Source organism: Symphalangus syndactylus, chromosome 6 (assembly GCF_028878055.3).
Source record: "Symphalangus syndactylus isolate Jambi chromosome 6, NHGRI_mSymSyn1-v2.1_pri, whole genome shotgun sequence".
NCBI classification, from domain to species: domain Eukaryota; kingdom Metazoa; phylum Chordata; class Mammalia; order Primates; family Hylobatidae; genus Symphalangus; species Symphalangus syndactylus.
Genome location: NC_072428.2, coordinates 48,925,514 through 48,938,465, shown reverse-complemented (window position 1 = coordinate 48,938,465; position 12,952 = coordinate 48,925,514). Strand labels below are relative to the sequence as shown.

The 12,952-nt window shown below is 36.8% G+C and overlaps 1 protein-coding gene across 4 annotated transcripts in view; it reads left to right on the top strand.

Annotated features, from left to right (window-relative positions):
• SYT9 (synaptotagmin 9) overlaps positions 1-12,952 on the top strand; it is a 246,322-nt gene that overhangs the window by 130,452 nt on the left and 102,918 nt on the right. The gene's annotated exons all lie outside the window — the stretch shown is intronic.

The window sequence follows — 12,952 nt, the reverse complement described above, 5'->3', positions numbered from 1 at the left end:
ACCAGATGCTGTGTCAAGGTCCACATTTACTGTGCCTACAACAGCTCCCTAGTATGTGAGTCTAATAGCCCAAGTCAGAAACAGGAGGTGATATTGGTCTGGTATCATCTGCTTTTAATGAATCTATTGGGACACAATGATTTTTAGGGGTTCAGAAACCATACTTTTTAATCAATCCCAGTAGCATGCCTGAGATGAGCACTGAGCCTACTTTTCCAGGAAAAGGACTGAGCTCTTTACATTTACCTATATGGTTTCCCTCTCTGCCAGTTAGGGTCCTTGGCCACTGCCCTGTGGTGAAGCTCTGCCCTGTCATCCTAGACAGTGGGCGCCTATGGAGCAGAAAGAAGCCAGTTGCCTCTAGTACTGAGAAAAGCAGAGTACCTGGTAAGCCCTCAGTGAGATATTGTTGGCTAAGTTTGTCACAGAAGAGAGTGTCTGCCAAATGTACCACACCTTCCCTGACTGGGACGTGTTTTGAAATGTGAAAGACTCAAATCCCAGCAGTGCAAAACTGGACATCATGTCATTCAAGACAAGCTAGAGCTGTCTCTTTTTTTACAGGAAGGCAAAGAGGTTACTGAGATCGAGCAATTATTACTCTTATTGTCATTAAACTCTTCTCTGTGTTATTGTTATTATCAATCCCATCTGCCACTGCAGCTCTAGGATACAAGCAGCTTCCTATGTGGTGGAGATAAGATAGGAGCCTTCCAGCCACTGGTACTCTAGAAGCCTTTGGAGGAGGGGAATCCCAATCATGTGGGGAAGGAAGGAACTATAATGTCTCGTCATCTCCACAAGCAGAACCAAGCCTTTTCTGAAGCCTTTTGTGAGCACTCACCTGTGTGTCAGTGCATCAGCCCAGACTGGGAAGCCCAGACTCAGAGTCATGTTGCAGTGTAGGCATGAGGATATGTAAACAAGCAGCTGAGGCTCCCTTCTATGCTGCGCAACTCATGTATGACATAGGATCCTATGATATTAGCTTGTCATAGCAGCCATCCTGCCCAATGGACTCACTTCTCCTTTTGCCTTCATTGTTCTACAGTAGCGCATGTGAGAGAGATGGTGGTATCTTAAGATAGGGTAGCACTATGAAAAAGGAGAAAATTGGACAAATTCTAGATATTTTTGGAAGTATAAATATCATGACTTGCAGATGTGGGAAGGTGAGAGAAGTGGGGGAATAGAGATATGATGATTACCAGATTTTTAGCTTTAGCCACTGAGAGGAATTTTTTTTTTTTCCAAACTGAGATTCATCTTGCCTTCAGGAAACTTGGGTAGGAAGGCTGTGAGCAAGGGAGGAAAAATTAGCTCCGTTTTCAAAATATTAATATTGAGATGCTTATTTGAACACTAAATAAGAAAACACTTGTATATATGAGTCTATGGTGCATGGAAGAGATATAAATGTTGGAGTCATTCACATATAAATGGCGTTTTAAACCAGGGAACTGGAGAAGATCAGATAAGATGGCGATGTGAATGCTTTTCACTGACCATAAGGGGCTTTGCACATAATGTGATGTTGTTATCTTGTCCATTCCTAGCTGAACATATCATTGGCCAAAGAAAATTATTTTCAAATTGGGGCTAGTCCTAGGGAATTAGACCTAGAAGCATTTGAGGGAGTAATTCAGAAAGAGAAAAGGAGTGGGCTGATCCCAGACCCTTCCCATCCCATGGCCCTGTGAGGCTGCGGAGCTCGCCCGAGCCCCAGCACCAGCTCGGAAAGTGTCATCCTCCAGGAACACTTCCAATTCAATTAATCATGTTAATATCTATAAATAAAGTGCAGTCAACAGTTACTTTAACAGTGCATGCTAATTATTAGTAGGATCCATCACTTAAGAAGGACTTTTTGCCAATCTTGTCATGTCTGGGGAAAAATATCAGGAATAGAGTTGGCATTTCTGAGAAAATAGGATGATCAAATTATTAATGTCGTCCATGTTATAGGTGGACCCGGCTTGGACCATCATTGTGATTATTACAGGTGAAGGTTAAGGACACTTGAGAGAAATGTTACAATTAAGATTTCCTCTCCCCTTGCTAAATAAATGGTTTCTTGCTGTTGTCTCTCACAATGGTTTTTGCTTTAGAAAGAGGCTCTGTAAATACAGGATTTCTCAGTAAGCCAGTAGTGCTGGGAAATATGGTGGCTGGGAAGGAGGGAAGGGAAACCAGATGTCCCCAGAGAGCCTGGTGGCTCACTGGACATTTGATCCAAAGACCCCAGGAAGCTGGGCTACTGAGGGTGCAACACATATCCAAGGACCCTTGAAACTTTCCTTCATTTGTGCATCAATTCATTAGTGAAAGACACAGGGACTGAGCCACTCCTAAGTTGCAGTCACTGGGGAGAGGTGGGTAAGTGGGCCTTCCCCTTGAAGAGTACCCAGACTGGTGAGAGTGACAAATGTGTAATCAAATGTAATAACAGCTACGTCATATTCAGTATTTACTGCATAAAGACATTTTCTCGTTTAACCTTTTAATCAACCTTATGCTGTAGATATTAGTTTCCTTTTCCAAAGGAGGAGAATGCGAACAGAAAATTGAGAAACTGAGAAATTACATAGTTTATTTCATGTTGCAGAATGATTAAATGAGGAGTCAAGACTTGAACTCAGCTTCAATCCCTTGCACTGTATGTCTAGGCTGCAGGAGTTTTTAAACACAAGTGAAGTCATCTTTCGGGTTAGACTTCTAACCTCAATTCCCTGTCTTCAGAAATACTTTCAGCTACTTTGTTTCTTTTTAAATATGCTTCCATATTTTATATAAAATGTTAGATTTGACTTGATTTTTAATTTTATATTTCTATTGAATTTTATTATGTAAGATGAAAATTTAGCTCTTAAATTAACTAGGCACACACACACACACACACACACACACACGCCCTCACACCTTACTTCCCTCTCCCATTTTCTCAAAATGGTTATACACTTGTGGAGATAATTATTCATGTTTATATCATTATTGTTATGTAAACATAATGTATAGCTGAACCATGTATGTCCCTGTGGTTACATTATTTTTTCCTCCCAAGAGTTGGTAATTTGTATCTCTAACCTGAATCTTCCCCGATCTCCATTCTCTTGTATCTAATTGGCTACTCAACATCTGCATTTGGATGTCTAATAGGCATCTCACATTTAATGTATGTGAAACTGAGTTCTTGATCTCTCCCATAGTCCAGTACTTCTCCCCCTCCACTTGGAAATGGGTGTTAATGGCAATTCCATCTCTCCACTTGCTCAGGCAAAAAATTCTGGAATTGTCCTTGACTCTTCTCTATCACTTCATCCATTAGAAAATCCTATTGCTTTATCTTCAAAACGTGATGACCTCTCACCACCTGCACTGCTTTCTTTGGAACAAGCCATGTCACCTCTCACCAGGTTCATTGAAGTAACCTTCTAACTGATGGCCCTGATCTCCCCAGACTATTCTTAACACTGCTGTGGGCTATCCTGTAATAGTGGTCTGTGTGCTACTTGAGCTACATTGTGCTACTTTTCTACTTCAGTCTTTGTAATGAATTCCATTCCCACTCAGAGCACAGGCAAAATCCTTTCATAGTTTACATGATCTGATCCACCACAGCCTCTCTGATCGCATCATTTTCAATCTCTTTGTTTTTCACTATACTCCAGCTACACCTGCTTTGCCCTTCCTCAAACACAGAAGGCTACTCTCTCACCTCAGGGCATCTGTGCTCGCTCCTCTGTTTGGAATTTTCCCCAATTAACTGCATGGCTTGCTTCCTTACCTCATTTCTCCAGGTCCTTATTCAAAAGTCACCCTCTCATAATGCCTCCCCTGACCTCCCTATTTAATGTATTATTTAACTCCCCACTACTTAACTCCCTTTCCTGCTTATTTCTTCCCATTGCATTACATATGTGTATTATATGTGTACTTCTGTATATGTGTGTATAATTTATTTTGCTCATTGTCTATCTTCACACACAAGAAATACAAGCTCCGTGAGAGTAAATAATTTTTGCCTGTTTGGTTCACTGACAGATTCCCAGAACCCAGAGTACCAGGTACTCTGGTACAAATAATTGCTTTCTATAAATGTTTGTTGAATGAAGAATAGAGGAATGAATTATATTGTTTTTATTTGCTGTGTGTGTGTGTGTGTGTCTGTGTCTGTGTGTCTGTGTCCATGCAGCTAATTCATCCCAAACTCTGTCAGACATTTAAGTCTCTTAGTGAATACATCAGGTTTCATTTCTTTCTATAGAGGACAACATTTTAGGACAAAGAGCATGCCTGGCAGTGGTGTAGGAAGGCAAATGAATCAGATTGAAAAACTACCTGTTGGGTACTATGCTTATTACCTGGGTGACAAGATAATCTGTATAACAAATCCCCATGATACACAATTTACCTATATAACAAACATGCACATGTACCCCTGAACCTTAAAAAAAGTTTAAAAAAATCAATACATAAGGCAAATATCTATATGCATGAGTCAGTTTCTGGGCTCTCTGTGCAGCTCCACTGGTTTATTTACCCTGCACAAATGCTACACTAGTCCAGTCCATCCTGGACACTAGTTCAGTCACATTCTCATAAGTTTCCAATCCAGGAGAGCAAATGTTTCTACTTTGTTTTCTATCAAAAGAATTTTGGTTATTCTTGGCACTTTGCATGTCCAAATAAAAATTAGAATCAGTCTGTCAAGTTGGAATCTGATTGCAATTATATTTAGCCTGTAGATAAGTCTGGGAAATATCTTCACAATATTGAGTCTTCCAGCTCATAAACATGGAGTATTGCTCTATTTATTTAGACTTTCCTTAACTTTGCTCAATAGTATTTTTGTCTTTTTCTGCAGAAAAATATTGGATGTTTTTGGTAAGTGTATTACAAGGTATTTAATATTTTTAAGGCAGGGGTGAGGTTTTTTCTATTTTTATTTGTTTAACCTGTTTTTTTTCTGGTATATAAAAAGGCTATTTATTTTTATTTACTGAGCTTGTATCCACTCTATTAATCATCATCAGTAAACATGCTTATAAATTTTAATAATTTATCTGTAGTTGTTGGAATTTATTTTGTATATCATGTCATCTAACAATGACGACAGAATGAATTCTTTATGCCAAAACTTTGTACCTTTTCCTTCTTTTTCATTCCACATTTCACTATCTAAGACCTCAAATACAATCTTCAATAGAAGTGGTGATGGATCTTATTCCTAACATTAATTAAAAAGCTTTCAACATTTCACTATTAAATATACCATTGCTGTAGTCTTGTTTTTAGATGCTGTCTGTAAGAAAATTCCCTTTCCTTATCTGGTTTGGATGCCTGATTTCATCATGTTTTCTACATTCATTTAGATCATCATATAAGTTATCTCTTTATTCTCTTATAGGCAATTAAGTTGTTTAAATTTCATGTGTTTAATCAACCATGTAAACTTGAAAACATATATGTTTGTAATATGTTGTATTTTTCTGGATTCAGTTTTACATTTTGTCTAAATTTTTAAAATCTCAATTCATAACTGAGATTGAACTGTAATTTTGTCTTTCTTGTAATGGCCTTTTCAGTTTTTAATACCCAAAATATTACGTCTAAAAACCATGAATTGGAGAATATTCCCTCTTTGTGTATTTTCGGAAATATTTGCATATATTGAATTTACTTCTTCCCTAAATGTTTAATAGAATTCACCAGTGAACCCAACTGTGCCTAAAATTTTCTTTATGATAAGGTTTTTAATTACAGATTCAGTTTATTTAATGAGACATAGACATTCAGAGTCAGTATTTCTTATATCTATTTTATGAGTTTTGTGTTTTGAAGAACTAGTCTATTTTATCCAAATTTTAAAATCTATGGGTATAAAGTTGTTTGTAAAATTATTTTATCTTTCAGTGCCTTTAGGATGTGAAGTGGTGTTGTATTTTCAACCATGGCATCGTTATTTGTGCCTTTTTTTCTCTCCTGCCCCTTTCCTTTTTCTCTGTCTTGAAAGAGAGCTATTTTTATTTGCCTTTCAAAAGCTAACTTTTGGCTTGTTAATCTTCCCTAAATATACTTATTTTCTATTCATTATTTTCTGTTCTTATATTTATTTCCTTCATTCTACTTAATTTTTTGTTATTTTCTAGTTTTTTAGATAAGTGTTTTGATCACTGATAATGGGCCTTATTTGGGGCTATTTTATGCATTTAAAGCAAAAAATATTTCTCAATATAATTTTTTAGCATTTTAAATGTTTTGAAATTTATTATTTTTATTATCATCGAGTTCAATGTATATCTGTTTTTCATTCTGTTATTTATTTTGACCCATAGTTTATTTAGAAGTATTTTCAAACATATGGAAACATTCTAGTTATCTTTTCATTATAGATTTCCAGTTTAATTGCATTATGATCATTCCTCATCTGATCTAATATCTTTGCCAGCCCTACTGTTAACTAACCTCCTTCCAGAATGTTTTTCATGACATCAGCTTTGATTTCTTGGTGAAAATGTGTGATGGTTGGGTTCACAAGCATGTGGACCACAACCACATCTCCCCTTCCCAGTCCAGGAAAATATGTGTGAAAAGGAAATTGAAGCGAGGACATTGTGTGGTTGTTTAATAAAGGGTTAGGTCACTAGGCTTGGTGTGCTTGAACCTGCACATTCTAAAGAAAGTAACAGCTCTTTACTGGTTCCTGAGAGATAATTTCTAAACCCTTAGAATATTCTGCCTAAGAGTTCTTTATATAGCAGAACTTGGGCCAATCCAGAAAACTGTAACTCTGAATATAACAGCTTTTCTGGGTCCTGTGAGTCCTTCTAGTGAATTATTGAACCTGAGGATGGTATTGGGGACCCCTGACACAATGGTACTAAAAACATATTGAGGAGGCTGGGGTATCAAAAGTGTATTAATTCCTTGCCTATCTTGTGTGACCTTACTCCTTGCCTACTTTGTGTGACCCTCTGTAAAGTCAATATTTAATAAGTTTCATGATATAAATATACAAGTAGTATTAAAGAATAAGTCACCAGGACTTCCAGTTAAATCCATCAGGTGAAAAACATAGGATGCTACCCCCATTGTCTCTTGAGAACTACCCCATAAAATGAGAGTAGATGAACTACGAAAGGAATAAGCAGTAGAAGACTTTTTGCTTTAACCATTCAGTTATAAATGCAATTAATTTATATTGTAGGACATTATGAGTGTCCTACAATCTGAGGCAAACCAACATCACAAAAGAGAAGGTACAAAATAAAAATATATATCAACTGATCACTGAATAAAAAGAGACTAAAGCGAGAAGAATTCTAATTAACATCCATCACTAAGGACCAAGCGAGATCAGTGAAAACAAGATATCCAAATAACTTTTGGAGAAATTTCAGAAGGCATAAGTACAAAGTAAAAGTATGAAAAGACAATCTTAAAACCTGCTTGAGAGGAAAAAAAACCTACATAAGAATGGCGTCAAACATTTCAACTGAAACATGAAATACAAGAAGACTTTGTGATGTAAAATGATTCTAAAATAAAATAATTTTAACCTAAACTCTATGCCCAGCCAACTTTCTGTTAAGAATTAGAGCACAATAAATATTATTTTTTATTATACTTTAAGTTCTAGGGTACATGTGCACAATGTGCAGGTTTGTTACACAGGTATACACGTGCCATGTGGGTTTGCTGCACCCATCAACTCGTCATTTACATTAGGTATTTCTCCTACTGCTGTCTCTCCCCCAGCCCCCCACCTCCCAACAGGCCCCACTGTGTGATGTTCCCCACCCTGTGTCCATGTGTTCTCATTGTTCAGCTCCCACTTATGAGTGAGAACATGCAGTATTTGGTTTTCTGTCCTTGCAATGGTGGTGGTTTCCAGCTTCATCCATGTCCCTGAAAAGGACATGAACTCATCCTTTTTTACGGCTGCATAGTATTCCATGGTGTATAAATATTATTTTACCTACCTGTGAAACCCACTGGAATTTTTTAGAAGCCCTTAATGACATACTCAAGCAAAATGAACCACGTGTCATGGTTTTCATTTTGGAAGGATAGGTGATGGTTTTAAGAAACAGTAGCAGTTACAGAAATGAGAACATTTTAAACATGGTTTAAATGTTTATTAATAATTTGGCTGTGAAACATAATGGAATAGTAAGAAACCATATGTAAAATACAGAAGCATAATAAATTCTAGAGGAAGATTTGGATATAAAATTAACAAGCTTCATTAAAATTGACATATAGAAATTTGTCCTCTATGAATAAAGCATACATTGTTTCCAAGTGCATTTGAGCACAAATAATAGAATAGAATGGAATTTAAAAGTGGTTGAAACCATCAGGGCATATTCTCTGAACTCAAGGCAATAAAGCTACAAGACAAAAGATATAGTCCTTTGCAAAAATCCATCTTCTCATAAATTTTTTAATTTCCATTTTTAGTTTGGATATCGGGGGTATATGTGCAGGTTGGTTACAAACGTATGTTGTCTGATGCTGACGTTTGGGCTTCTGTTGGTCCTCTCATGGAGATAGTGCACATAATATCCAATAGGAAGTTTTTCAGCCCTTGCACCCCTCCCTTCTTCCCTCTGTTTGGAGTCCCTAGTATCTCTTGTCCCCATGTCTATGTCCATGTGCACCCAAAATTTAGCTACCACTTATAAGTGAGAATACATAATATTGGTTTTCTGTTTCTGCATTAATTCAGTTAGAATAATGACCTCCAATGGCATTTGTGTTTCTGTAAGGACATGATTTTGTTCTATTCCATGACGTATATGTACCATATTTTCTTTATCCTGTCTACCATTGATGGGCACCTAGGTTGATTCCATGTCTTTATTATTGTGAAGTGTTGCAGTGAACATACAAGTGCACCTCTCTTTTTGGTAGAATTGATGTATTTTCCTTTGGGTATATATCCATAAATGGGATTGCCAGGTCAAATGGTAGTTCTATTTTTGGTTCTTTGAGAAATCATCAAACTGCTTTCTACACTGGCTGAACTAATTTAGATTGCAACCAACAGTGTATAAGCATTCCCTTTTCTCTGCAGCCTTACCAACATCTGTTATTTTTTGACTTTTTAAGAAAAGTAATTCTGATTAGTGTGAGAGAGTATCTCATTGTGGTTTTCATTTGCATTATGGTTTTCATTGAGCATTCTTTCATATGTTTATTGAATGCTTGTATGTCTTATGTTGAGAAGTATCTGTTCATAGGCCAGGCACAGTGGTGCATGCCTGTAATCCCAGCACTTTGGAAGGCCAAGGTAGTCAAGTGACTTGAGCCTAGGAGTTTGAGACCAGCATGGACAACATGGTAAAACCCTATCTCCAAAAAAAAAAAAAAAAAAAACTAGCCAGGCGTGGTGGCATACGCCTGTAGTCCCAGCTACTTGGGAGCCTGAGGTGGGAGGATCACTTGAGCCCAGGAGGTCGAGGCTGCAGTGAGCTGTGATTATGCTATTGAACTCCAGCCTGGGTGACAGAGTGAGACTCTGTCTCAAAAAATAATAATAATAATGTCTGTTCATGTCCTTTGTCCACTTTCCAATGAGGTTTTTCTTTCTTGTTGATTTGCTTAATTTCCTTATAGATTCTGTATATTAGTCCTTAGTTTAGATGCATAATTTGTGAATATTTTCTCATTCTGTATGTTGTTTATTTACTGATAGTTTCTTTTGCTGTACAGAAGCTGTTTATTTTAATTTGGTTCTACTTGTCAATTTTTGCTTTTGTTGCAATTGCTTTTGAGGACTTAGTCATACGTTATTTGCTTAGTCTAATATCCACAATGGTATTTCCTATGTTTTCTTCTAAGATTTTTATAGTTTGAGGCCTTACATTAGATCTTTAATATATTTTGAGTTAATTTTTGTATATTATGATAGATAGGGGTCCACTTTTTTTCTTCTGCATATGGTTATAAATTTATTCTGGCAGCATTTATTCAATAAGGAATCTTTTTGCCATTGCTTATTTTTGTCAGTATTGTAGATCAGTTGGTTGTAGCTGTGTGGCTTTATTTCCTGGTTCTCTAATCTGTTGCAATGGTCTGTGTGTCTATTGTTCTACCAGCACCATATTCTTTTGGTTACTGTAGCTTTGTAGTACAGTTTAGAGTAAAGTGATGCCTCTGGTTTTGCTCTTTGCTTAGGATTGCTTTTGCTATTCGGGCTGTTTTTTTATTTTTTGTTTCATATGAATTTTAGAATAGCTTTTTCTAATTCTGTGAAAAATGACATTGCTAGTTTGATAAGAAGAGCATTGAATCTATAGATTGCTTTGGGCCATATGGACATTTTAACAATGGTGATTCCTCCAATCCATGAGCTTGGAATATTTTTTCATTTGTACTGCCTATGATTTCTTTCAGTAGTTTTTTGTACTTCTTGCAAAGATTTTTCATTTCCTTCATTAGATGTATCCCTAGGTATTTTATTTTTGTGTGTGTATTACAAATGGAATTACATTATTGATTCCATGCTCCACTTGAACATTATTGTTGTGTAGAAATGCTACTAACTTTCGTACGTTGATTTTTTATCCTGAAACTTTACTGAAGTTGTTTATCAGGTCTAGGAGACTTTGGTGGGACTTAAGGGTTTTCTAGGTATAGAATCATATTGTCAGTAAACAGAGATAATTTGACTTCCTCTTTTCCTATTTAGATGTCTTTTATTTATTTCTCTTGTCTGATCACTGTGGCTAGAACTTCCAGTATTATGCTGAATAGAAGTGGTGAGACTAGGCATCCTTATATTGTTCCAGTTCTCAAGGGGAATGCTTCCAGCTTTTGTTCATTCAGTATTATGTTGGCTGTGGATTTGTCATAGATGGCTCTTTTTATTTTGAGGTATGTTCCTTCAATTCCTAGTTTCTTGAGGTTTTTTTTTTTTTTATCATGAAGTAATGTTGAATTTTATCTAAAGCTTTCTCTGTGTCTATTGAGATGATCTTTTTTTAAATAATTCTGCTTCTATGGCCAATCACATTTATTCATTTGCATATGTTGAGCCAACCTTATTCTGTGTAGTAAAGCCTACTTGATCATAGTGAATTAACATTTTGATGTGCTGCTGAATTAAGTTTGCTGGTATTTTGTTGGGGATTTTTGTTCTATGTTCATTAGGGATATTGACCTGTAATTTTCTTTTTTGTTGTTGTGTCTTTGCCAGATTTTGGTATTGGGATGATATTGGTTTTGTAGAATGAGTCTCTTTCTCAATTTTTGGAATAGTTTCTGAAGGAGTGCTACCAGCTCTTCTTTGTATGCCTGATATAATTCAGCTGTGAATCCATCATGTCCAGAACTTTTTTTCACTGATAGGTTTTTTTAATTACTGATTCAATTTCTGAGCTCACTGCTGATTTGTTCAGGTTTTCAATTTCTTCCTGATTCAATCTTGGGGGGTTGTGTGTTTCGAGGAATTTATCCATTTCCTCTAGATTTTCTACTTTGTGTGCATAGAGTTGTTCATAATAATCTCTGATGATTTTTTTTTTTTTTTTTTTTTTTTTTTTTTTTTTTTTTTTTTTTTTTTGAGACGGAGTCTTGCTCTGTCACCCAGGCTGGAGTGCAGTGGCGCAATCTCGGCTCACTGCAAGCTCTGCCTCCCGGGTTCACGCCATTCTCCTGCCTCAGCCTCTCCGAGTAGCTGGGACTACAGGCGCCCGCCACCACGCCCGGCTAATTTTTTGTATTTTTAGTAGAGACGGGGTTTCACCGTGGTCTCGATCTCCTGACCTCGTGATCCGCCCGCCTCGGCCTCCCAAAGTGCTGGGATTACAAGCGTGAGCCACCGCGCCCGGCCCTCTGATGATCTTTTGTATTTCTGTGGGATTGGTTGTAATGTCACCATTGTCATTTCTTTTTCTTTTTTTAAATATACTTTAAGTTTTAGGGTTCATGTGCACAATGTGCAGGTTTGTTACATATGTATACATGTGCCATATTGGTGTGCTGCACCCATTAACTCGTCATTTAACATTAGGTATATCTCCTAATGCTATCCCTCCCCCTTCCCCCCACCCCACAACAGGCCCTGGTGTGTGATGTTCCCCTTCCTGTGTCCATGTATTCTTATTGTTCAATTCCCACCTATGAGTGAGAACATGTAGTGTTTGGTTTTTTGTCCTTGCGATAGTTCGCTGAGAATGATGGTTTCCAGCTTCATCCATGTCCCTACAAAGGACATTAACTCATCATTTTTTATGGCTGCATAGTATTCCATGGTGTATATGTGCCACATAAGCTTGATCCAGTCTATCATTGTTGGATATTTGTCTTGGTTCCAAGTCTTTGCTATTTTGAATAGTGCCGCGATAAACATACGTGTGCATGTGTCTTTATAGCAGCATGTTTTGTAATCCTTTGGGTATATACCCAGTAATGGGATTGCTGGGTCAAATGGTATTTCTAGTTCTAGATCCCTGAGGAATCGCCACACTGACTTAATTGTGCTTATTTAGATCCCTATTTTTCTTTTTTAATCTAGCTAGTAGTTGATTAATCTTGTTTATCCTTTCAGAGAACAAACTTTTCATTTCATTGATCATCTGTATGTTTTTTGGAGGTCTCAAATGTTTTTAGTTCTGCTATGATTTTAGCCATTTCTTTTCTTCTGCCAGCTCTGGGATTAGTTTGTTCTTGTTTTTGTAATTCCTTTGGGTACAAGTCAGATTATTAATTTGAGATTTTTCTATCTTCTTGACGTAGATGTATATCCCTGTAAACTTTACTCTTAACACTGCTTTTGCTCTCAGAGATTTGGGTATGTTGTTTCTCCGTTTTCATTTGTTTCAGAGAATTTTCAAATTTCTGCCCTAATTTTAATGTTTACCCAAAAAACATTCAGGAGCAAGTTGTTTAATTTACATGTAAAATGTGTGGTTTTGAGAGTTCTTCTGGGCATTTCTTTTTTTTT